This window comes from Sciurus carolinensis, chromosome 14, assembly GCF_902686445.1.
Source record: "Sciurus carolinensis chromosome 14, mSciCar1.2, whole genome shotgun sequence".
NCBI classification, from domain to species: Eukaryota; Metazoa; Chordata; class Mammalia; order Rodentia; family Sciuridae; genus Sciurus; species Sciurus carolinensis.
Genome location: NC_062226.1, coordinates 23,518,803 through 23,543,892, shown reverse-complemented (window position 1 = coordinate 23,543,892; position 25,090 = coordinate 23,518,803). Strand labels below are relative to the sequence as shown.

At 45.2% G+C, this 25,090-nt stretch overlaps 1 protein-coding gene and 1 non-coding gene across 5 annotated transcripts in view; one reads left to right on the top strand and one right to left on the bottom strand.

Annotated features, from left to right (window-relative positions):
• The window catches only part of Palm2akap2 (PALM2 and AKAP2 fusion), a 457,266-nt gene that overhangs the window by 275,589 nt on the left and 156,587 nt on the right, over positions 1-25,090 (top strand). The gene's annotated exons all lie outside the window — the stretch shown is intronic.
• LOC124965049 (small nucleolar RNA SNORD50) lies at positions 20,961-21,033 on the bottom strand. Its single transcript, XR_007105063.1, has one exon. It is a non-coding gene; the product is annotated as a small nucleolar RNA SNORD50 (small nucleolar RNA).

The window sequence follows — 25,090 nt, the reverse complement described above, 5'->3', positions numbered from 1 at the left end:
ACAACTACTTAGCTCAGCCAAAAAGTAGTCTTAACACAATTTGTAAATGAGAGAATATGGCTATGTTCCAGTAAATTATTTACAAAGCAGGTATGAGGGCTGTTGGCTCTGTGGGCTTGTAGTTACGAACTCCTGGCCTATGTCAGGGCCTGGCACATAGTAGGTGCTCAATAAAAACTCAAACAGTTATGGATTGGTGCAATAAACAACAGGTGTGATCCCACCTGCAGAGCTGGCACAGAACATTGTATTCCTGGAGCATAACCAGTGAATGGAATCGGTCAGGGAGTTCTCTTCTGCTTGGGTTTCATGTGAATTTTTTTGATGTCTTTATGCCTGGAAGTTAACTTTGAAGATGGAAACAGGAAGGGTGCCTTGTGGACTGTTCAAACTGCCAGGCTGAAATTGACAAGACTTTCAGCCAATACAAAGAGGAGGGAACGGGAGAATCTCTTGTCCTTGTGAAAAGTGCCGGAGATGCCATGACAGGGTTGTCTCTAGGTGCTAAGCATTTGATCCAGGTGTTTGCGGAGCTGTTTTCTCCGGATCCATCCTTCACTGTGGTTGGCAGGGCTCTTATTTAAAAAAAAAATTTTTTTAAGCCTTATTCTCCTTATCAATTGAAATACTCTTTAATGTGTGGACATGTATCTTGGAACCATGATAGCACATTACACACCCCACAGCTTGGTGGCTTTCCAAGGGGGACAAATGCAGGAACTTGCCCCCAGTTGTTGTGGATTTAAAGAAAATTGTATTCATGCAAAGCATGGAGTAAGTGGAAGTGGATAACAAATAGTTTACTTGTGATGGGAAAATATCTGTCCCCTGCCTAAGATGTCACCCTTCCCAGATGTAAAGATCATAGGCTGTTCAGTTGTGGCTTAGAACTGGCAAAAAAGGGAAACTGCTCTGCCCTCCTCCAGGCTGTGGCTGCTTTGTAGGGCACTGAATCTTATGAAATCACTATTTTCTTTTTCGGTTTTTATTTTTTTAGTTGTAGTTGGACACAATATCTTTTACTGTAGGATCAAACCCAGTGCCTCACATGCTAGGCAAGCGCTCTACCACTGAGCCCCAGCCCCAGCCCAAAATTGCCATTTTCTACATTGATACTATTGAATATTGACAGTTCCATTTAATTCGACCTGGTAATTCCATTCTGATGATTGCTTATCAGGCAAATGCTTACCAGATTAACTACAGCAGGAGGAATTTAGTTGAGAAAATTCAAACTTTGAAAGGGAACATCGTTCAGTACTACCACGGTAGAAGCAGGCATTTCCCTGGGGAGGATAGGGTTTCCTTTAATCTGCTGACCCTGTTAGGTTGAGATTGCTATGACTCTACTTTTATACATGAGAAAACTGAATCATGGAGAAGTTCCTAGCCCAGTGCAACAGAGCTAAAACTTGGTGTGGAGTCTAGGTAGGGGATGCACGTTCTACTTCTTATCACACAGAAGGCTCCATGTCATGAAAGTCGTGTCAGGATGCCCCCAGGATTGGATACAGAATGATTTGGAAAATGGGGTCATTTGTGCAAGAAAAAAAAAAAATGGGACCAGTTCTTATTCCTTTACCTACGAAAAGAAATGCTCTTAATATCACAGCCTCCCGGAACCTGGGAGGTGTTTCTGTAGCACTCATTACTGAGGTAACAGTGAAGTTACCAGTTGCTCTCTTACCTGTTTATTAGGAGTCCTGTTGGCAGTTTTTCCTCCTCTGGTCCTAAAAAGGATTCACAGAATTGCCCAAGTTCTGTAAATGGTCCAGATTCTGTAAAGTCTAGGGGAGGCCAGGACTGGAGGTAGAGCTCAGTGGTAGAGCGCTTGCTTAGCATGCATGAGGTCCCAGTATTTAAAAAAAGTCTAGGAGCGGCATGGCGATCTTGGAGTAAACAGAGGTGGTTTGTGTTGATGATGGCAGTTGTCATTGTTATTATTTTGCCTGTGTCCTAACAGCTAAGAAGAACAGTGTGCATATGATGTGCCAGGTCTATCTCCATGTAGCCACTGCTAGATGACAGTCTCTCCCCAACAGCCCCTAAGACTCAACTCTTCTGCCTTTTTTGGAGTCAGATCTTCCACTTTATTGTCAATACAGAAGAGCAAAAATTTGCTACTTGGCAGCTAAGTGTACAAGACCTCTCAGGGACCCTCTAGGACAGAAGTCACACAATGGTAGTCCACAGGCTCAATCTGCCCACAGATTATGTCAGTGCACCTGCCAATATTTCAAAGCTACTTGAAACGCATTGTCAAAAATAATTAGAAGAATTCTTATTTTAAAAGTATGACTTACCAATGTCTCTTGATAATTCAGTCTCTGGCAACAATAGTCCTATTTTCCTAGCGGACAATTCCTGGAGGATACCACTTTGGGGGGAGCCATACTCTCTATCCTCCACCACCACTTTGTCTTGGCCAGCTTTCTGTGTTCCCATCACCTGCCTGGCCTCTACAGGCATTTAGTGTGTGACCCTTAATCTACAATAATCCACTCACTTCACGACAGGATTAAATGAGTCCTACATGAAAATGGGAATTACTCGTGGCAAGGTAATGGCAGAACCAGGACCAGAGTCCCCTGAACCCTCTGGAAGAATGAAGCCTGGCACTGTGTTTGAGTTGAATCTGCTGGTGGCATTGTTAGTTTTGAACAGGCTACAAACAAAAAGCTACTACCAGGCTCAGGTGCTTTTTGCTACAGAAGAACTCACGTGATGGTTGTAATGCTAGAGTAACATAGGCTGGTGAGCTCATGCACAACTCAAGTGAAAAAAACATACATTTTCTATATCATTCGATAGCCTGGGAATTGTTTCTGTATTCCTTAGAGTAAGTGAACAGTGTAATGTTTTAAGGAATTTTGAGGTATCATGTGCTTCATGGTAAAAAGTTTCATTCCTGGGAAAATGTTATCCATAGTTGAATAGTTCTGGGGACTCCATATTCCTTCTAAGTAAAAATAATAGAAGCCAAAATCCATCTGTACTTAAATGTGATCTTCCCTTCCCTTTTAATTTTTAGTCTTTTGTTGTATTCCTAAAGCCATGTGTTCACAGAATTAGTAATATTCTCTATAATGGTCACTTTATCTTACATAGAATAATAATCAGTACCAAAGTTTGGCAGTTTAAGAAATGGTGAATGGGCTGGGGAGATAGCTCAGCTGGTAGAGTGCTTGCCTTGCAAGCACAAGGCCCTGAGTTTGATCCCCAGTAGTGCAAAAAAAAAAAAAAAAAAAATGGTGAAAACAGAGATCTTTCCTTTCAAGGCCTGTCATCAAAAACCCAGTAGAATCCATTGGTTTTTTTTGTTGTTTTTTTGTTTTTGTTGCTATTGTTCTTTTTCAATATACATAACAGCAGACTGTATTTGGACATACTATGTATACATGGAGTATAACCTACTTTAATTAGAATCCCATTCTTGTGGTTGTACATGATGTGGCATTTCACTGGTCATGTATTTATATATGAACGTAGGAAAGTTACGTCAGATTCATTCTACTGTCCTATTCCCATCCCCCCTCCCTTGAGATTCACTGTTTGTTCCAACTTTAAACACTCATCAAATTCAAGATGATAATTATGCTTCCCAATCTTTTTCCACTGCTAAGTCATTGAGTATTGCAAACAAGAGCCACAGATTTGCTGTTTTCAGACCAGGGTCTTAAGGTCCAACCCGAGGACAGCGTAGAGGTGGGATGAATTCTACCTCAGTGTGAATTGTCCACACTGTTAGAGTCAGCCAACTTTCATTCCATTTCTTAAAGAGCTTGTTTTAAACCACGTATAAGAATAAGATCTGTTTTCCCTGATCATAGCTCAGAGACTCAATATCCCTTAACTCAGTTTTCCCCAAACTATTGGACTTTAGGGTATCACTTTATGTTTGTCCTATATGCATACCAACCTGTGTACCATTGCTTAACATTTTAACCCATTTCTCTGATTTAAACTTATTTAAAGGTAACTCTGGGCTTAAATAATTATCACATGCATAAAGGTAACTCAAAACCAATGTAAATCAGCATTATTAATTTCCAGCTGCAAATGGGTGGCAATAGGTCCCTGAGACTCTCTCTCTCATGTTAAAAGGAGGACATGGGTTAGAGAAGGATCACCTCTACTTCCATCTTTTTACTTTGGATGAAATGAAAGAGAATCAAAATGGCAATAGCTTTATTGGTATGTGATTCAGTGTTAGGTAACCATGTAACTCTTAAATTTGGGAAACACTTCCCTTTTTTAAAGTCCCTGTTCTTCCTTTCGAAGATGAGGCTGAGAAATGCAGAGTGACTTGCTTAAAGTGGCAGGACGAGCAGAGACAGAGCCTGAATTCAAATACTGGTCAGGGTGACTTCAGAGTCTTTCTGCAGCACCAGGTGCCTGTCACGCCGATCCTTTTATGAGGAATGAAGTGAACATATCAGCAGCAGATTTAAGCTCCAGTAAGATCCTGATCATTTAAACAAACAAAAGTAGCATCTGTTCATGTAGGAGAGCTGTCTTTGGCATAAGCAGTTTTTCACCCACAGAGTCTGATGTGATTGGGCTCCAGCTACGTGACTTGAGCAAAGTAAGTGGCCAGATGTGTTTTCAGGGAGGGGGAAGGTGGTGCAGGGTGTAAGCACACAGGGCCACTGTTGGACCTCGTGGCCAGCTCCACCATATACCCGTGCTCTCTGCTTCAGTATGTCCAGGGCTCCAGCCAGCTGACACCTGTTCACAAGACTTCTTGGTTGACTTTTTTTTTCAGGGGGTGTTACTGGGGATTGAACTCAGGTCACTCAACCACTGAGCCACCTCCTCAACTCTATTTTGTAATTTATTTAGAGACAGAGTCTCACTGAGTTGCCTAGGGCCTCACTTTTGCTGAGGCTGGCTTTGAACTTGTGATCCTCCTGCCTCAGCCTCCTGAGCCACTGGGATTGCAGTCCTGTACCACCATGCCCAGCTTGGTTAACTCCTAAGTGTCAGAGATTTAGTGAGCAAGCTGTAAACTGACTCAGCACTAGAGAATAAGACCTTAATGGGGAAAGAATCAGCCAAGGACAGTTCAGTCTCACTCTTCTCTTCTCCCTTCTCTTCTCTCTTTGCTTTTCATTTTCTTCTGTTTTCTACAGAATGAGCCAGTTTCTCACCTGAGATGCATTCCCAACTATCTCAGTCCCTTTTCAATTGCTACATCAAAGTACGTAAGATTCAGTAGTTTATGAAGGAAAGAAGTTTATTTAGCTCTCAGTCTGGAGGTTGGAAAGCCCAAGGGCATGGCAGCAGCATTGGTGAGGGTACCATAATATTTCAGAGGTGAAAGGACGAGGTGCCACGTGCAGAGAGATGAGGGGCAGCCTCACTTGATAGGAGCCACTCTAACTGGTCCAGTCCCATGAGAAAGGCATCAGCTCCTCTTTTTTTTATTATTATTATTATTTTTTTTTTATTTTTCAGACTGCAGTTTGATTCATGGTACACAAATGGGGTACGTTTCTATGGTTGTGCCTGATGTAGAGTCACTCCATTCCTGTAATCATACATGTACCCAGGGTAGTGATGTCTGTCCTTCTTAACAGCCTCCTAAGGGCCCCACCTCCACCCACCACAATGGCAACACATTTCGACATGAGTTTTTGGGCCAGGGAATCGGGGCCAAAAACCATGGCATCACCTTTAGTGTGAGCCAGACTTTTTTTTTTTTTTTTCAGTTTGTCAATTGCCCCATGAAGCACCATGCTGGAGCTCTTGGATTCTCATTTGTTGCAAGAAATGAAAACATTTAGAATTAGAATCCAAGCATTTCTTAAGAATATAAAATTCTTGGATATGAAATCTCTGGGCCCCACCCCCAGAGATGAGATCCTGATTTAATTGGTGGGAATGAAGCCAGAGGCATTTATGATGGGCTCCAGATGATTCTAGTGGGCAGCCAGGGTTGTAAGCAATACCACAGAAGTGACGGGGCGGGCAGAGGGGCCAAGCAAGAATCTGCAGCTTGGTTCTGCCAGCAATGTGGGGGCAGCCATGGGTCCCCCCTGAAATTCCATCAGCAGGTGCCATGCAAGTTTAACAGCAGAAGCAGAGATGGAGTTTTCCTGGACCTAAAAGGACAAGGTGGATGTTACTAGTTTTATCAGAAGTGACTGTAGGCAAGTAGACACCCCGAGAGTGACCAGCTGTTGATGAATCAAGTTGCTGAACTGTACCAGTTCTGGCTGGTGGGGAATGGAACTGGAGATCCCCAGCAGGGCTGCCAGGTATGATTGTTCACACTGCCTCCTGCAAAATACTCTTAAGGGCTCCATCACATCCTTTTCTATGTGAATGGAGTCCTTCGAGTTGTGCAGTGCACACCACACTCACTGTGCATGCTTGGGCAAAAATATCCTGTTAGTTCTTTAGAACAAATAGCTTAAAATCAATAAGAAGCCTCCAATACAATCAGAGAACTGCAGCTAAGTTAAACTTGATACAGTATGTCAAGTTGCAGTAGTCAATTTTAACTCTAATGAATATCTTCCAGGAAACAGAAACCAGGTTATATTCCCAGCAAATGGACATTTTCTTCCTTATTTTCTGCAGTTAATTCTATTGTGGTGCACAATACATGGTATAAGATGGATGCTTCCTGTCTTATAACTGGGATCAGGGACCAGAATGAAAACGGCAGGCTAGGTCGAACAGCATTTCCCGGGCACAACAGATTCACCAGGGGACACTTACAAAGGCTGTGACCATATTGGTGTCTCTGCTTTGCCAACCCTCCCATGGCTGAGACCAACCTTTCCTTTTATCTATGCCTTGGCAGTTCCCGTGCTGTAGAAATGGTGCTCAGGGCACAGCCCCGCCCCTTTACCCAAAAAGACTGCTTTGAAGGATGGGGCAGGGTTTTGTGTGACATTCAGCCATTTCACATCAAAGGGTTTCCTTTGTTTCTTTTCCATTTTCTTTCTTTTAAAAAAAATTTTTTTTGTAGTTGTAGATGGACAGCATGCCTTTATTTTATATGTTTATTTTATGCGGTGCTAAGGATTGAACCCAGTGCCTCATGTGCTAGGCAAGCGCTCTGCCACTGCGCTACAGCCACAGCCTTCTTTTCCGTTTTCGATCAGTTTCTTATTCTTACGAGTACTCTAGGAAGAGAATCCAGTAAAGCAAGAAAGCAGAACCACTATCACACCTGCTGCTCACTGGGCAGGCAGAGACCCACAGAGGACGTAGGCTCTTGGCCTGTGGCGTTGATATGGTGACCACTGTTGGCATTAGAGGAAATTTGCTGTTGGTGTGTTAGTAGTTATGATTGCTACCCACCATGCACAGGAGAGAGGAGGGAGCTTAAGTTCCTTTGCAAGTGCACATTCATAAAACAAGAACAAGAAGCACACCCAGGACTATGCAGGTGCTCACTAAGGTCTGAACTCATGCTCTGCAGCGACTTAAAGTCATGGTTCTCAAATCCAACTGCATCTTTCTTTGTACCTCAGCTTCTTCATGCATAGAGTGGCAATGATGGTTAACTTTTTTATAAAGAGTTTGGGACACTTACTGGTAAATATTGGCAGAATTAAAATGTTAACTGTTAGTAGGAATACTGATAGTGTCTTGGCGAGCCGGGGAACAAAGCCCTAAGGCTGGTATGAGCACAATCAGTTATCAGCAACTCTGGTCTTCAGGGCAAATTAGTCCCTCTGTCTGTTTTTTGTAAATAAAGTTTTATTAGAACACAGTTGTATCTATTTATTTATGTGTAGTCTATCGATGCTTTGTGGAATAGTCAGGAAGAAAATCATGTGGCCCAAAAAACTGAAAATATTTCTTGTCTGGTACTTCACTTTTTTAAAACATATTTTTTAGTTGTCAGTAGACCTTTATTTATTTATTTATTTATTTATTTATTTATTTATTTATTTATTTATTTATTTATATGCAATGCTGAGGATTGAACCCAGGGCCTCACACATGCCAAGCAAGCACTGTACCACTGAGCCACAACCCCAGACCTGGTACTTCACTTTTGCTAGCCCCTTGGTTAAAGCATACGTTACATACTCAAATTCACATTCCTATTTAGCATTTCCTATGCACTGATTAAATGTGCTGAACTACATACTAAATGTGTTTGTTTACTTGGTACTGGGGATTGAACCCAGGGTGCTCCACCACTGAGGTGCACCCCAGTCCTTTTTTTTTTTTTTTTTTTGAGACAGGATCTTGCTGAGTAGTTTAGGATCTCACTCAGTTGCTGAGGGTGGCCTTGAACATGCGATCCTGCTGCCTCAGCCTCCAGAGTTGCTTGGATTCTAGGCGTGCACCACTGCACCTAGTTACAAATGTTTTAATGTACTTTACATTATTCGTCTTTCACAAGACATACCTCTTCAAGGTTGATAGAAAGATCACCCATTTTACATCTGAGGTCCCGGGAGATTGCAGAGCTAGGATTCATACTCTGGTGCCCTGACATAAACTGGAATTTCAGGAGTAATCAGGGCAGACTATTTGGAGGAGTTGGACTTGCATTTGCTTTCGAAGAGTAAGTGTGGTTATCAGTGAGCAGGAAGAAGACACGGGAGAGGGCACTCCTGACCACACGGCACAAGGTGGCAAGCTCAGGCTGTCTCTGGTCACCTGATTTGGTAGGACACAAGAAACCCGAGGGGACCCAGGGAGATGAGGCAGAAATGGCTAGAGACCAGGATGTGAATAGACAGGTTGTTTCTCAGTTAAAAAGTCACAAACTGAAAGTTCAAGGGAGGGCTGTAGGCGTATTATGTTTGACCTTTACTTATCAAAGCTATTTGGTTTGGTTTTCATTTGTTTAATAACCAACAATTCCTACATTTTCATCCTCTCTTGATATGTCAAAAGATCTAACCACATCAACCCACATTTCCTGGAGGCCGTAATTAGCTAGAGTTGAATTCAGCTGCCTCCTTTCCTGCACATCTGCTTTCTTGTGAGCTTGATCAATGCCATCTTATATCCAGGCAAGAGGAGCTCCCGTCCTGGCCCTGTGCCTTATAGGTCCTTACACTGGTCATTCCCTTTCCCTGGGGTGAGTAGTCTTTAGGCCAAATGGTGTCACCCACTCCCTGGAGCCTCCTCCCTGCTCCAGGCTGTGCTTCAGATACCTGGACTCAGAATTCTCTGCCTGAAAAGCCCAGCTCATTTTCAGGACTTACACTGGTCTCTTCCCTGTATCTGTCTTCTCACTGGACAGAGTACCAAGGGGAAACAGTTTGCATTGAGGGAAGGGTGTGTGTGGATAGAGCTTTGAAATACAGGCTGAAGTGTCCACTGTGAGGGACAAGGTCCCTGGAAGTGCAGGACAGAGCTGGGAGCAGCAAGGGAAGTAGATAATAGGCTGGAAGATCTGGCTCTGGACCACCAGGTCTCCAAGTGGTACTCCCAGGAGTCCAAGAACTGTATACGCTTGGCCTTCTGAGTCAGGATGAAGTATATTTTCCAACTTAGAAGGGGAGAATATAGTTTAATAACTTTGAGTGTGCTTTCCAACTTTTAGATATTGAGGCATACTTTATCTGGGCCTCTATTTGTGTACTCATTCCAAGCCCCCAAAATGTTGCAACTAGCTGCAATTCTACCAGTTTCTGCTGTCTTACATCAGAGCTGTGTCCTTCCTTGACAGGACCTATTGGTCCTTATTGGTATAGGACATTGTGGTCCTTACCGTGAGTGCTTACTGGGGAAAAGACTAAGGATTTTTTATTTTATCAGAGTGGCAGGGAGAGGCAGCAGGGAGGCTAGTGAGGGGTCAAGGCAGGAGTTAATCGGGAGGTCATAGGTTTGAACCAGTGAGAACAAGAGAGGAAGGGACAAATGCTAGAGTGGCCCCTCCCCCACAGTACTCTTTAGGTCAAAGAAGTGCCAATGTTTGCCTGGGACTTCCACAGTTTAGCTCTGAGAGTTCACATCCCAGGAACCCCCCAGTCTTAGTCACAGTGGGAAGCTTGGTTTCCCTGTCTGCCACCTGAACATCACCCATATCACATGGACACTTTACAGTACCTGAGCTTGCACTGAATCAGGGGCTTTGAACCTAAGCACAACTTTGCTTCTGGAAACAAACTCTACAGCTATTTCTATTCCTTAACCCTAAATCAAAAAACTCTCCTGACGAGGCAGTAACTCTCAGACTGTAGAGGTTTCCTCAGATCCATTTCTTTAAAGTCAGGGTATATTGAGGACCCAATTAATTCATCCAGAGGCTTATAACAGGCTGGTGCTGGAAGAGAAAAAGGTGACCATCCCAGCACACCTTTGCTGGACACAAGAATGTCATTTCTCCATCTGTTTCTGGTCATTATTAGCACTACCAGCATTAACAGTGGTAATATGTAGAACTTCAAATTACAGAATCCTTATTGAGGTAGCTATTCATCTGTTCTAGAAGTAAATGCATGTGAATGAAATCAGAGTCCTTGGGAAAATAATATTTAAGCTCTAGACAGATGACCTTGAACAAGTGACTTGATGTCACCAAACCTCATTTTCCTCATCTATGAAATGGGACTTTAATCCCTAACATGAATTTGTCTTGAGAATAAAACGGGAAATGCCTTACACAAAAAGAACTGGAAGCAGGAACTTGAACAGATACTTGTACACTGCTGTTCTTTGAAGCACTGCTCCCAGTACCTGAAAGGTGGGAAAAAAACAGGCTCAGGTGGCTAGATGACAAATAGTCACACAGTGCACTGTTATTCAGCCATAAAGGAAATGAGATTCCAATACACGCTACAACCTGGATGAATTTTGAAACAGTATGCTAAGTGATCAGACAGGAAAGAGCAAATATTGTATTATTCTACTTGTATGAGATTCCTGGACTAGTCAAATTCATGGAGGTGGAAAGTAGGATAGATGTAATCAGGGGCTGCGGGGCGGGGAATTATTGCTTAATGGGTGTAGACAAACAGCTTGGGATGATGGAAACCTTCAGAAATCAATGGTGGGATGGGGATGGTTATACAGCAGTGCGAATGCATTTAATGTCACTGAATAAACCTAAGAATGCTTACAATGGTAAATTTTGGTAAATATATTTACTGCAAAAACAAAACAAAAAAACAAACAAAAAAAAAACGTGTCTCAGGTACAGGTAGTAGCTTGCCTATCACACACCAGGCCCTGGGTTCCATCTCCAGCACTACAATAAAACAAAACAAAACATCTCTTGTAAGACTTGGCCATGAACAATACAAAAAAATGACTAAGATGTACTGTGTGCAGGGGTGCACAACTGTAGTCCTAGCTACTTGGGAGGTTGAGGCAAAAGATCAGAAGATCACTTGAGCCCAGGAGTCGGAGACCAGCCTGGGCAACGTAGCAAAACCCATCTCAACAACAATAACAAAAAAGATGCTCTGTTAATTGAATTGAGAGATGAGTTTGTACTTTGAACTCAAATGGGTCAAGGAAGAATTTGCCACGGAGCTGGCATTTGGGGCGGACTTTGTAGGATGAGATTAGGTGAGGAAGGAGGCAGCCCCGGGAGGTTTAGGTGTGAGCGCACCTCAAGATGCGGATGTTGTCATGGAGACCTGCTGCTGCTGCTGCTGCTGCTGTGCTCTGTGGGTTTCTTTCTGTTGGATACTAGAGGTGGGGCCAGTTTTCAAGGCAAGTTGAGCTGTTCGGTTGCCAGGCAGAGCCAAGCACTGGAGATGTGTGGGCAGGGAGGATGGTGAGAGGAGTGTTTGCAGGCATTGTATACAATGGATTAAGGTGACCAGTGGCCAGCTAGGTCACTGCTGCAGGAGCCTCAGCTAAATGAGGATGGTGGCACTATGCAAAAGAGCAAAGGATAGAGACTTGAAGGACTTTAGATACGGGGAGATGGAAAGGAGGTACCGAACCGTCTAGAAGCAAAATAGCTAAACTCTGGAGCCAGGTCCCCTGTTTTGTTACTAGTGCTGTTAGTGCTGTTGCTTATGACCTTGTGTGACCTCGGGTAAATTATGTAATCTCTCTGTCCTCAATTTCCTCTTCTATGACATAGGATCGATGACGTGACAGTACCTCTCTTACCAGGTTGTCCTGAGGGTTAAATGAGTTAATATTTGTGAAGTGCTTTAAATAGTGTTCAGCACAGGATATGTACTTGCTATTTTTATCTGTTAAATCTGGGGTGTTGGTATATTGACATTGGTTATGTTGTTTTTTGCATTTGAATTTTTTTAAGCATGACATGAAGATAAGTTCCTTTTAAAAAAGGTACTGCCAAGGAGCACATCTCAAACTGCAGCATGCATGTGAAATACTTGACAGTCTCGTTCAACTGCAGGTTCTTGGCTCAATGGGTCTCAGGTGGGCCCGCAGTTTTACATCTCTAACAGGTTTCCAGGTGGTTTGATGCTGCCAGGCTGTTGGCCACACCTTGTTGTTGAGGAATGGAGGTCCCTGTGTTTCAGGACTGGGTGCTGTTCTTACTATCTTATGCTGCATAACAAATCATCCACACATAGTGGCTTAAAACAGAAACAGCTACAGTCAGCCCTTCCACATCCACATATTCAACCAACCTTAGGTTGACGATATTGAGGGGAAAATTGCATCTGTGCTGAACATGTGCAGACTTTTTTTTTTTTCTTGTCATTATTCCTTAGAGAATACAATATGAAAACTATTTACATATCATTTACATAGTGTTAGGTATTGTATTAGGTATTATCAGAAATGATTTAAAGTATGTGGGAGAGCCAGGCATGGTGGTGCACACCTATAATCCCAGCAACTCTGGAGGTTGAGGCAGAAGGATTGCAAGTTAGAGGCCAGCCTCGGCAACTTAGTGAGACCGTGTCTTAAAAATAAAAAATAAAAAGAGCTGGGATGTAGCTCAGAGGTAGAACATTCCTGGATTCAATCCCCAGTATTGAAATAAATAAATAAAATTAAAGTGTACTGAAGTATGTAGGTAAGCTATATGCAAATACTATGCCATTTTATATAAAGGACTTGAGCATTTGTAGATTTTGGAATCTTCTGGGAGTCCTGGAGCCATTGCCCCGGGGAGTCTGAGGGATGACTGTATATATCATTGTCTTTCCTGTTACTATGATGTCTTACAGTTCCACATGCAGTTCTTGCTCAGATGTCTCGTGAGGTGGTGGTCAGACCGGAGCTGGGGGACCCCCTTGAAGGCTCCCTTGTTCTCATGTCTGGTTGTTGGTGCTGGCCACCCCCTGGGACCTCACCTGGGCCTGTCAGCTAGAACATCTAACCATTATTCCCATGGCTTCTCCATGTGGCAGGGAGTCCTTCACAGCTCAGCAGTTGGGTTCCAAGAGCAAGTGTCCCTAGAGAGAGCCACGCAGAAGCTGAATGGCTTTGCCTAGCCTGGCCTCAGAGGTCATGGCATCACCTCTGTTGCCGTCTGTTTGAGAGAAGTGGGTCCCAAGACCACCCACATGCAAGGGAAGGCAGTTAGACTCCATGTGTTGAAAGGAGATGAGTCAAAGAACTTGCAGGCGAGTCTTAGAGCCACCACCAGGGCTTGGGTTGAGGAGCTCTGACAGGAACAGAGGACTGTGAGCGAGCCTACCAGGGAAAGGTGACGCGGTTGTTCCGTGGGTCTGAGCTGTTGTGGAGGACCAGAGGGGGGCTCTTCAGCAGGAGGGGTATGGCGTGAACATCTGGGTCTCTAGCGCCCCCATTAGACTTTAGGCTCCATGAAAGCAGGACTTGGTCCGTCTCTGCAATAGTCCCTGACCCAGCACCGTGCTTGGCACAAAAGGGGACCTGATAAATATTTGCCAGATGAGTGAATGAAGGAGAAAGGAGATAGGACCGGAGCTGTAGGGTCTGAGGGAATGCTAGAATTTGGGGAACCTGCCCAGAACCGGCCTCTGGGGAAAAGGGACTCCTGCGTTTTCTCAGGGGTCTGGCTGGCCCAGCAGCTTTGTGCCCTCTCTGGACCAGTGACTGTGGGAAACCTGGATCTACCAGGACATCTCTCTACTTGCACTAAATGGAAAGTGAAACTGGGATTTCAGGAGAAAATGAAAATTGACAGTGGCTAGCTTGATCATAATGAGATCTTGTTTTGAAGTAGCTCTCTCCATTTCCTGTTTATAGCCTTAACTAAGAGCAGAACTGACCAGAGCTCTCAGGGGCAGGTTTTCCCTGGGGATTTGGAGATAGATCAGCAACAGGAAACAGGATTCTCCCAAGACAGAAGCCCGTGTCTTCTGGCAGGTTCGATCACCCATTTTAGGCCCCCACTTCCCACCATCCTTGCCCAGCTTCCAGCCCCCCCATATTGCTGGGGACTCCACATTATATCTGTGTAAAGGAATTAGGGAGGGGAGCTGGAGGAGCCCCAATGTGATGGTAAGGGTTGACTGTAGGTTTTGCTTCACGACAACCAGCGAGTCTGTCAGTTAGACACAGGGACAGACTGTCTTGCCAGGGATTTCCTAGGATATCTATCTATCAGAATGTCTACTTCGGATTTCTTCCAGGGACAGAGCATATGATCCTCTGATTTTCAGAGTGACCCTGTTCATGTCCTGGCTCTGAGACTGTGCGTTTTGACACAGGCAGAAGGATCTGGGGTGCTGGAGCTGAGGCGGCAGTGACACGGGAAAGCAGCCGAGCAACAGGACTGTGAAGTGCAGGGACTTCTGATCAGCTCCTCCCTGCACGCCCACAGTCACTCGGGTGCACACACACACACATGCATGTGTACACATACACATATACCTGAGCACACATGCATGCATGCACACCTCCCAGAAAGGCCTCTCCGAAGATGGGACACTTCAGCTGGCACTTAGCAGAGGAGGGATGCAGGCAGGCTCAGGCGTTCCAGGCTGAAGAAAGCGTAATCGAAAGGGCCCTGCCTCTCCACGCCTGGGAGTCTAGGCCAGAGGTCAGTCTGTGGCTCCCTCTGCCCCTTTCGCTGTCTGGCTTCTGGGACTGTGAGCTTCCCTTGCCTGAACCCCCCCCCCCCACATGCCCCCGTCTGGCCTCCAGCGCCTTTGGTGTTCTCTTGCTCCTAAACGTCATTCACCAGGGCTAGCGGTGAATCTTAGTTCATGCACTCGTGGCATGAAGTACGACTTCATTTTCTTCACAGTGAGACTTGAGCCCCAGTGCTGCTGGTCTGGCAGGAAATTCAATCTCAGTTCTTCATGGGGCTCTCTCCAGCCTTGGGTTGTTCAAAGTGCCATGCTTATTTTAGGGAAGGCCTACCATCACTGGTCCTTGGTCATTTTTGTTGGGATGTATTGTCCTGGCCATCATAGCCCCTTCAGGGCTGGAGTCTGGGTGCCTTCTGAGCCAAGCGTGGGGACAGAAGCTTTGGCAGAGGCTGGGAGCCTCTGGCCTTGGCGCCTGGCTCCCCTAGCTACCTCGGTGTTGCTCTCCCAGAGCCCTTCTCCCAGGGACAGCACAAAGCACCCCCTGTGAGCACACCCCACTAGCAGGCAGAGCTCAGTTTTGAACTTTGGCTTTTGCAAAAGACCTGAAGGCCCACTGACCAAAAGCAAATTCTGTCACACTCTCTCCTCCCTGCAGACAAGGGATCACAAAACCCACCCACCTGCTAGAAATGGAGAGGAGGGAGAAATAAAGGAAGCGCCGCACAGATGTTTCCTAGACCTTGCCTCTAGGGTCTGTCTGTTCTCAGGGATGCGATCCGGTCATCCAGGGAACTTGAGCTTCCTGAGAACAAAGTCCCTTTCTGTGGTGAAGGATCAGCCTTGGCTCTCTTCTTCTAAAATCTCTAATGCATCTCAGAGTAGTAGTTTTGTAAAGTACGATGAAAATGAATTATTAGAAAAAAATGAAACCGAAAAGAGTACAGGTACCCAGTTGTTATTATTTTAGATTTGACAAACTACTATGCAGATTTCTGAACATGTTCTCTGCATTTCTGTACTCACCTTGTCACAAACCAGAAACCAACTCTGGAGGGACACAAATTGGTGGTCTGTGCACTTTGAGGAGCATTGCCTCAGAGCCATCAGGAGGAAGGACAGGATCTCGTCACTTCTAGAAGTGTGAGGCTTAGTGAAGCGTAGACTCTTCAAGGGGTGAAGGTAGAGGCTGGAGACAGGGACAGTCATTTCTCTGTGAGCCAAAAAACTAGAATTCAGCCTTCTCTTACAGCTGCTTACAGTGCGGAGGCAGTACTGGGGAGTGGTCCAGAGCCATCTCTGAGCAGGATGCCTTGTGACACAGCCCAGCTCTGCCACTTGCTGCCTTTTCTGAGGATGAGTAACAGCTCTGAGCCTCAGTTTGCCCATTTTCATAGGGTCTTTGCAAAGACTAGCTGAGCTAACAGGGTCTGATCACATTGAGTTGTGCCTTTGACCAACAGTAAGTACATCCTAATATTAAAATTTCTTTAGGAGGAAAGATTCAGGAGAGTAGGGATTTTTACTCTCTGATGTTTCCCAAATACATAGAACCATGCCTAGCACACAGTAGGTGCTCAGTAAATACCTGAGCAATGGATGAATCCATCTTCTTATCTATGCTGAGCTTCAGACATTCCTGTTTATCCTGTTCTTAACTATTCTTTAACAGAGGAGGGGAAGTCTCTTTGCTCCCTGGGCTAATGTCCTAGTTAATGTCCATAGTATATTTCCCAAGGCTTAGGTCATTTTGGAGATTTTTGTCTTCAAAACCCCATGCATTCCACAAAGACTTGAATTGAGCCAGACATGGCGATGCACACCTTTAATCCTGGCCAGCCTCAGCAACTTAGTGAGACCCTATCTCAAAATTTTAAAAGGGGTGGGGCACGGTTCAGTGATAGAGTGCCCATGGGTTCAATCCCCAGTACTCAAATTGCCTCTCAGGTCTGAACTTCCTTGTGCAGGGTATTTTAAGTCCAGGCTCAAGACAGACTTTTATAGAGTATTAAAACAGATCTCCTTGGGCTGGGACTTTTCAACCCGTGCTTCCAGGCATATGACTCACTGCATGCCTGCTGCCCCAGCAGGGCCATGTCCCCTGCCCTGAGCATGTTGTTCTTCCAAGATGTTCTTTGCAACACCAGCCTGTTGAGAGGGTACTCCTGCGGAGCCAGCTCCAAGGCCGCCCACTCCCTGAAGCCATTTTGACCCTCAGTCAGAGCTAATGTCTCTCCTTCACATCTAATAACTCTTTTCTACTACCTCTTTGGATGTGGACAGCACAAGTTCACTCTGTGAAATTTGGGTTTGGGCTCCCACCTGCAAGTAGAGGAGCTGCAGGCTCCACCATGAGTAGCCCAGGGTAGGCATGAACAGAAAAAGAGGAAAGCCCCATGCCAGCTTCCCAATCCCCTCTCCTTAGCCTTGGGCAGTGTGGGGCAGCCCACTGATGGAGGAGGAACAGTGGCTTCAATCTGAAGGACTGTGCCAGCACAGGGTGACGATTACTCAGTTTGGAACAAGCAGAGGGGATGAACCTGGCTTGTGGATGAATGTGGGAGACAGCCTGGTGAGGGGGTCAGGACTTCGAGGCGGGCACCTCTGGCTCTGCTGCTGGCTGACTGGGTGACCCTTCACATCCTTTGCACTTCTTAAAGCCTTTGTCTCCTCATCCATATAGTGTGGCCACTGGGCCTATAGCAGAGCGAAAGCAGAGGGGGACATGTGACCCACCACTGTCTACACCAAGTGCCACAAAGATAGCAGCCTGCAAATTCTGGCATGGCGTTGTGGGGACAGAAGGTTCACAAACATTACATCACGCTTGGGTAGCATGTGGTTTGCTGTCTCATGTATTTGAAGCAAAATTGTGAGCATTAAACAACATGTCTGGGGCTGGGATTGTGGCTCAGTGGTAAAGCACTTGCCTGGCATGTGTGAGGCCCTGGGTTTGATTCTCAGCACCACATATACATAAATAAAATAAAAAATTTCATTGATAACTAAAAAAATATTAAAACAAAAAAATTGTTTAAAAAAATGTCTGAGGGACTTAGCATACCACTCTGTAATAAGGGCTCAATAAACATTAGCAAAAACTCAATAAATTCTCAGTTGAAATGCATTGCTGTACCCTAGCACATCCAGGTTTTTTTTAAAATTCCACTTCCCTTTTATGCCACCTTGAATTCATTGTAGTGATTAAATGTCTCACCCACCAAAACCAAAGGTATAGGAACAGTTGATGCAGGAGAGATCTCAGTATTTATTTGTTCCTCCTGTCCAGATTTACTGGATCCCTGCTTTGTGGAAGGCACTGTGTATCGGTCAGCTTTGTCTCTGGGTTGTGCTGCTGTAATGAGCAACACTGAGGAGGCACAAAATAACTGGGAGTGGTGACACAGTCTGCCTCAGGCAGAGGTAACTCTGTGAAGTGGGTACCGTTAGTCCCATGTTAAGAATGGAAAAGTGGATGTGAGGGCGATCTGGCTGCGACATCTGTCACCCCATTGATCGCCAGGGTTGATTCAGCTGATCTGGCTAGCTAGGCGGGTGCCCCCTTCCTCCCCCCCACCCCCCGCCCCATGTGCGTCCCTCCTGAAGCTGCGCGCTCGGTCGAAGAGGATGACCTTCCCCGATAGAGGAGGACCATTCTTCGGTCAAGGGTATACGAGTAGCTGCGCTCCCCTGCTAGAACCTCCAAACAAGCTCTCAAGAATGGAAAAGTGAGGACTGGCATGGTTAACTTGCTCAGGATAGAGCCAATAACTAGCCTGACTGCCTGACCTGAAGCTGGGTCCAGTGGTGGATAGCCAACTTTGGGCTGGGGGGCAGCTTCTTGCAGGCTCATTTTCATATAGATGTTGTCATTCAGTAAACACCTGTCGTGTGCCTGGTGCCATGCTAGGCACTGGAGACACGATGGTGTGCAAGAGACACTGCCCCTCTCCTCCTGGGATACGAGCTAAATGAGAAGCAGCTAAGGCACGAGCAGAATGTGCCTCTGAGAGAGAGATGCAGGGCCCAGCCACAGCCCATGGTGGGAGTGTCCAGCCAAACTCAGGGCACAAGACGTGAGCACATCTTGATGACAGCAGAGAGACTGAGAGCTGAAGGACAGTGGCGCATGGCTCTTGTCAAGGTCCTTCGTGGTGGGGTGAATGCCAAGGACAGTCTCCAAGTCACAATTCTAAAGGGCACTCACAGAGGTCAGGCAGATGGGCACTTGTGCAGCCTGAGCCGTGGTTGTATGGCAGGATCCTTCCTGTGCTGCCTACTGTCCTCTCTGATCCAAAGCCCTTATCAGGCCTGTCCTGGATCTGCCTCTGCCTTAGACACACTCAGAGCCAGGTATGCCACAGGAAAACAGAGACCCAGAGGCTTCAGCATCAGCCTGAGAAACAGAAAGAGAAACCCAGACTTGATCTGATTTTAATCAGCCCTGTGACATGGCATTGCTTAGACTACCAAAGCAAGCCTCCCTTACTTCCCAAAATCATTTCCATTTTGATGGCATGGTACCAAAAAGAAGAAGGAAAGCGATCCCCTGCAATGGTCTGGAAAGCGGACAATAACCATAAGAAAAATCATCTTTTCTTCCTGGTGGCTTCAGTACCAGAGCCTAGGCCAGCCCGAGGCCTGTCAGCAGCACAGCGATGGTGGAAAAGCCTCAAACACAGGCTTCTCAGCGAAGGGGGGTCCCAGCAAAAAGCAACCTCAGCCACAAACTGTCCCTCTTGGGATACAGAAGGTGTCTAAAATGAGAGCACATGTGCCCACGACAGAGTCTCTGGCCAAATAGCAGCTCTCTGAGGAATTGTCTTCAAAAGAGGGGAACCTACTTCCAGCTTGGTTATGGGCTCTCAAATCTTTAAACCTTTCACAAGAGATCACAAAAAACAAATATGTGTATGTACACGCATGCACACACACACACACACACACACACACATACACACACACACATGTATATATGTGAATTAGGGTTCTCCAGAAAAAAAAAAAAAAGGATACATATAGATATGTAGGAAGAGATTTATTATTACTATGAAAGTTAAGAAGTCCCATGGTCTGCTATCCACAGCTGGAGGCCCAGGAAAGCAGCAAAATGATGTAAAGAACCAGCATTTATTGAGTGCTTACTATAGTGCTAAGTACTAGATTAAGTACTTTATACATAATATCTCATTAAATCTTCAGATCAACCTGTGAAGTGGCTTCTACTCTTATTTCTGTTTTACAGATGAAGAGTTTAAGTCTCAAAGAGGTTAAGTAACTTACCCAAGGCTATATAGATAGTAAACAGCTCATCCAGTTCAACTCCTATGAGCACTGTTCATATTGTAGTTCATGCGAAACCCAAGAACCTGGGGCCAGAACTGCAGGTTTAGCCAAAATACAGTGCCAGTGGTTCTCAAACATCATAATGTGTCTGAGTCATCCGGACCTCTTGTTAAAATTCTAGGCCCCCAGAATCAGAGATTGTGATTGTGCAGATCTGATGTAGAGCTGAGAATTTGCATTTCCTTTATTTTGGGAGGGGTAATAAAAACTTTATTGTTGTATATATTCTCCCTTCATTTTCAACATCCTGTTCTACATTTCTCTACTGTTACATTAGGACTAATATTCCATGACTCGGCTACTAACCACTTATTGTACCAATAACTAGACATCTATCTCTCTATAAAAACATCACTAAATTCATACATAAGCCAGTGTAACTTTTACTGTTTTAATTACAATTATGTATCTTAAATTCAAAAGAGGGATTAATGGCAAAACACTCATGAATAATTTGATTACAAAGCTAATTATGCAAAAGTCAAGGATTTTCTGTTTAAAACCCATTACTTCATGGGTTAGCTCTAAACTTTAAAAAAATATATAATCCCAAGCTGTATGTTTTCTCTTCGTGTCTGCTTTTCCTGTATGTTTTTCTTATCCCCAGGTTTTGATAACAGAAGAAGGAAACTTTGTAGTACTAGCCCTAGAAAAGGAAAAACATGAAAATTACAAGAGTATCAACATTCTAACTTATTTTATAGTCTTAAAAAACTTTGTCCTCAATGGTTTATCTCAGAAGCCAGATCCGTAATTAAGTTTTTTTCAACAGCAATTCAGGTTCGGGATAGGATCATCATAGATAGAGAATTTGCCTTTCTAAGAGTTCCCAGGTGAGGCTGACACTGCTGGTCTGAGACCCTTGGGTTGGAATCACTGCACTGAACTGACTCACAGCAACAAGAGTGCTGAGAATCAACCTGCTGAAGAATCTCCCACCTTTCTCCTTTGTATCCCAGGTGCCTTTCTTTTCTTTGATACTTGCACCCATTTTCTTGATTGTCTAGGCTCTTATCGCTTTCTGTTCATGTGGACTTTAATGACTTGTCACATATACTGGTGCCACCATTTGCAGAATTAGGCCACCCCTGTGCCACCATCTCTGTTCCAAGCCTCGCATGCTTCCTGAATTGACACAGACCTCACCAAAATGATCATTTGCTTCCTGGTGCTTATCTGAGCTCCTCAGAGGCCCAATTATACCAATAGTAATTTGTTCCCTGTGTTAGTCAGAAGCCTTTGGGTTACAAGTGACAAAACCCAATTTGAACTGGTCTGGAAAAATTGGGTGCTTATTGACTCACATAGCCTGATCACAGGAAGGGCGAGGGCGCAGCTGGGCTGCAGGCGTGACTAACCAGGGATTCCAATGCCCTGGGACTCTGCTCTCCTCCTCTTGCCTCTTTCAGATAGTCAGCATCATCCTTTCAGGCAGGCCCTCCCCACCAGCTGGAGGCATGGCTGCCTGTAACTCCTAAACTCTCCATTTTTACCTCAAAATAAGGTCAAGGAATTTAGGCACAATGGTACATGCCTATAATCCCAGCAACTCAGGAGGCTGAGGCAGGAGGATCACAAGTTCAAGGATAATAACCTCAGCAACTTAGGGAGACCCTAAGTAACTTAACAAGCCCGTTTCAAAATTTAAAAAAATAAGTAAATAAAAAGGGCTGGTGGTATAGCACCCTGGGTTTAATCCCCAGTACAAAAAGAGAAAGAAAAAAAAATCCTGAGGACAACAAGACACAGGACACAGTTTCTGTATTCTGCTGAAGGACTCTGAGTGACCCAACTTGGATAATTATCTCTCCTGGACCACAGCCCTTAGCCATTTCAGATGCCCAACCCAGAATGGGGTAGGGATAGTAAAGGGTTTGCAGATGTTAGCTCTCCCTCAAACAATGTTGGATTGAGTAAAGATGCATCTTCAGAAAACGGAGGAGGAGATGCTGGGTAAAAAGCAAAGCAGAGGTGGGCGGGTGAGTGAATGGTGGACACCTGCCTTGTCAGTGGCAAGTACTGAGTTGGCGGCTAGACGGGGTAGAGAGGGCAGAGGAGGAAAGCCCCTGAGCTCCCAGAGCTCATGGTCCAGAGCAGACCGACACATACCATAGAAGTCAGTGGAACTTGGCAGGAATTTCTGTGGATCACGACAAGAGAGGTCAAACATTTTGAGAAAACCCGGTTCTCGTGGACTTTTCTTCAGCAACTTCTGAGCACCTACCATGTGTTGAGCATCAAACCTGGTGGGATGGAACGCCTAACGGTAACATCGAACCTTGTCCCCAGTTGATTTGTTGCTCCCAGAGATGTATAGGAAGTTCCCTGGGAAGGAGCATCTACATTGTGGCTAGTTACTGTCCTTGCTTTCTTAACGTGGCCCTAAGGACTGTTCCTTCTCCAGTTCAGTCTCCACAGCCGAAGGCTTCTCTTCATCCTTGCGGGTAATCTCACTGAGAATTGTGACTCCCTGGTGGCCCTGTATCTTCCCACTCTGGATCCTTCAGCGGAGATTATTTTTCCCCTATGTCATCTTCTTTGATTTCCTTGGAATTCTCCCTGAGATTTCTTGGCCATTCTAACATGTGGCTTTCGGAACTTTCTGAGGAAGTGGTGCAATCATTGCAGATCCACGCCCCCCAGGTCATTCGGCAGTGTCAGCTTGGACACACTTGATGGCATTCCTCTGACAAAGTGGTGAGCTGGCAGATGGTGACACTGAGAGAGGACAGCGGGCAGATGTCCCCGGGCTCCTTGTTTTCTTTCTCCACACCCCTCTCTGCTCTGGTCCTCCTTTTCTCAAGAGTTGAGCTGTGAGGGTGGAGGGAAGACACACGCCCTGTCCTTAAGCCCCCTCCTGAATCAGTCTGAAGAGCAGTGTGGCTTCAGGTAATGATGTCTGGCCACAAAGGGTCCAGTCCCCTATCTCTTATTCTACTGAGAATGCCACTAACCCCTGCCTCTACCTTTACAGAGAATGTAGTAAACTGGGCTTAAAGTTGTCTACTGTCATCTTTGCACTTTCCATGTTGGCAATACCTCTCTCTGTGCCTGTCGTCCCAGGAGTCTCTGGGCTATTGTCTTCTTGTCTTTGTTCCCCGGATGCCTAGCACAGTGGTTGGAACACAACCACCACTCAGCAGATGAACAATCACATTAACAGAGCTAACCAGGGAACCGGCTCAACTAGTAGATGAGGTGGGAACATTTATTGTGCAGTTTTCTATCACCTTGTTGGGTTTGGTGAATGATAATTCAGAACACCCTTTAAGTTCCTTTTAAATTCAGAACAGATTGGAGAATAAGACACCATGAATTGTTTTGTTTGGGGGGGGTATTTTTATTTTTTATTTTTATTTTATGCGTTTTTGTGTACAGCTGATCGAAGGAGATGGTTTAGATCTTGTCCTGAATGCATCCCTCACCTGAATTAAAGCCTCTCACCTAATGACAGACAGGTCTGCATGACCACAGGCCTCTCCTGGGAGCACAGGCTGCTAGAGGAGAGAACAACTGTCTTCAGAATATTCCTAAGGAGAGGAAAGGCAACTCCCCACGTGTGCAGGTCCTTGTTCTTGATTTCTTTGTCCCAGGAGCTGAGCTCTACTCTGTTCCTAAAGCCCTCTATCCATATAGAAGGCTACTCTACCATTACTCTATTTTTCTTAACTTCCAGGAGCTTAGCCAACAACAGACACACCCCTGGAATAAAGGAAAGAACAAGACTTGGGCCAGGAACACCATCTCCCCTGTCCCCCGCCATCTTAGTCTCCTTGGCTAAAGCCACCTGCTCACTCTGAGCCTTGCTCACCTCAGAGAATGGGGTTGGCATCATCTGCCCTGGAGGCTAAGGTGACCTTCAAAAACTTACTAAACTGCCCAGATTCTTTTGTGTAAAGGGTTCTTCTTTCTCAAGGTAGTTGGGAGGACCAAGTGAGAGAACTTATACAAGTATTTTGGAAAGGACTCTGCATGTTCCTCTTGGAAATCGAGGCTCAAGAGGGCTAAGTAACGTGCCCAAGGCCTCAGAGAACTTCAGCTAGAATGATTTGACCTCAGGTTCTATGTTGTGGGCTTGGCTGGCTCTGGCCTACTTGTGCTTGGCCTCCAAAAGCCAGACCTCTCACTAGCTCAGGGCTTCTAAGAATGAATCCTATGGCTGCCTGGGCCACTTGGTAAAATGTGGCTCCTAAGTCTCACTGCAGACATGTGGAATCAGACCACAGCCCTGAAACCTACCTTTTCAGTGGTTCCTCAGGGCACTTACTGCAGGTTCTCGGGCTGCCTGTTTGCAATGCACTGTAGCTGCCACACAGAGAACTTATTCTAATCAGTTATTTTCACTTCAGTAGTGACTTAGCATCAGTACACACCTCTGTAATGTACAAGGGTATTCTTCTAAATGTGACCTCATTTAATGAAGGAAAAGAACCTCAGAGTGGTCAAGAACCTAATTTCTGGTACCATGCTGTTTCGGGTCCAACCCCAGCTCAGGTGCTTGCTAGTAACCTGATCTTCTTCTTCCTTTTTTTTTTTTTTTTTTTTTTTTTTTTTTGGGTACCAGGGCTTGAACCCAGGGGCTCTTAACCCCTGAGCCACATCTCCAGCCCTCTTTATTTTTTATTCTGAGATAAGGTCTCACTAGGTTGTTTACAGTCTTGCTAAATTACTAAGGCTGACTTTGAACCTGTGATCCTCCTGCCTCAGCCTCCCGAGACCCAAGGATAACAGGCACGTGCCACTGCACCCAACTAACAACATGATTTTGTCTCTGTAAAATGAGGTTGGTCTTGACCTCCTACCTCTAAGATTGTTAGGAATAGACCTCAGTGCCTACACAGACTTGTGCAGACCTCACATAA